A 1,950-nucleotide genomic window follows, 5' to 3' on the forward strand; every position below is an offset into this window, starting at 1 on the left:
TGTCTAAACACCAGTGGGATAAGTAGTTGATGTACAAATTGAGGACTGCAGGAGAAGGAGCTGACATACAAATTGTATGTTTATAGCCAAAGAGAGTTGGATGTCAGGTTACACCAGCACAGTCTGGACCACTCAGTCTCTTTTAACAACCTGTAGAAAACAAGATTTGTTCTTGGTTTCTTCCATCTACCTGCCTACCTGCCATGGGGAACACAAACATTTTGTCTCTTCCAGCAGGTGGAATGGTAGAGAGTGGGCAGCAGAGGACAGGTAGTCTTGGTCCTGGAAACGCCATGACTACCAGGCTGTTAGAGAGAGAAAGGGTAGAAACACACTCACTCTCCTGCTGGTTCCAGTGTGTCTCTACCTCTCTTCTGAAAACAGGGGCACACGATGCTAGTCAGACCCCGCCCCTTTTTACTGTAAAACCTGGTAGGATCAGCTTGAGTGCGTTTTTTTTAAAAGTCAGCTTCACAGAGATATTGCAACTGATCAGCAGATCAACCTGTTCCCTTTCTAGGTGTGGCTAATGGAAATATTTGCTTAGGCGACTAGCATGTTCACAGCCTACATCATGCAATGGTGTCTGTCTGCTATATAGACTATGTGTTTTCTCAGTGCATCAGCACACTGCAAAAGTTTTACTAACCCATTGGTTTTTGCTTGTTCAGACACAGTTTCCACAGGATCATAACAAGGGGTGGTTGTCTTGTGACAGGACAAGTGAACTGTTAACAGAGAGAAATGTAAATACTACTCTCTTTTTCAAAAGAAAAACAATGTATATTATAGCACCTGGGATTAGTAAAATGGGAAAGGAAATGTCTCTATGTATGAGTGCAAGCAGAGTGCTAGCTGTACAGCACTAACACTATTACAGTACTATTTAGCATTTCTGTAGTGATTTCAAATGTTCATACCGCTTTATACACACTACAGTTTTAATCCTCACAACAACCCTGGCCTGTAGGATAGGGATGGGAAACCTGTGGCCCTCCAGATGTTGGACTCCAACTCCCATCACCCCCAGCCAGTCTGACTGATGGTCTGGGATGATGAGGAATTGCACTCCATCAACATCTGGAGAGCGACAGGTTTCTCCACCTCCTCTGTAATGGGTCAGTATGATTATTTTCCATATTGTAGGTGGGAAAACTATGGCTGAGAGAGAGTGAGAGGCTTGCCCAAGACCACTGAGGCTTAATCCACACCATACTTTTAAAGCTCTCTCTTATACTACTTTAAGAGTAAAGGAAATCAGGGGAACTGTAGTTTGTCAAAGGTGCTGGGAATTATTGCTCTGTGAGGTCAGCACTGTCAACAAACTACAATTACCAGGATTCTTTGGGGAATGCCATGACCATTAAACTGGTATAAGAGTGCTTTAAATGTATAGTGTGGATACAGTCCTAGTGAGTTCATGGCAGGGGCAAGATATGAACTAGGAGTGGGGGTGGGGGTGGGGGTCCTGATTGGTAGCTCAGTCTCTACACTAGCACACCAACTGCAAAGTCCTGTGAGATCCGCAGTCCTCTCCTCCACCCCCCCCCCTCCAAAAGGCTTGGAATAGGCATCCCATGCCCTTCAAATCTACTTCCTCTCCAGGAGCAGGCAGCAAGGCATTTGCGAAGTTTCTCTCCCAGGCATCTCCGTATCTCACCCTTTTCCTGCAGGACACCAGTCCTCTGGTATTTTCATTCACACAGAGACTTCCCTGCTGTGGCAGGAGGAGACGGATGAAAGCATATGCTAAACAAACACTTTCATTAGGGCTTGTCCTTGCTAGAGGCAGTGGAGTGTTGATGGTCTGAGCCACTCCTCTAACGTCAATGAGCCATCTCCCCTCTCCGGGTGATGTCAGAGAGGCCTCAGCACTCAGACGGGATTGGCTGTGTCTGCCTTGCAGGGGTTGGCTCAGCCGAAAGGTGAATGTGCAAGGAAGCAGCTGTG

Source organism: Rhineura floridana, chromosome 4, assembly GCF_030035675.1.
Source record: "Rhineura floridana isolate rRhiFlo1 chromosome 4, rRhiFlo1.hap2, whole genome shotgun sequence".
Taxonomy (NCBI): Eukaryota; Metazoa; Chordata; class Lepidosauria; order Squamata; family Rhineuridae; genus Rhineura; species Rhineura floridana.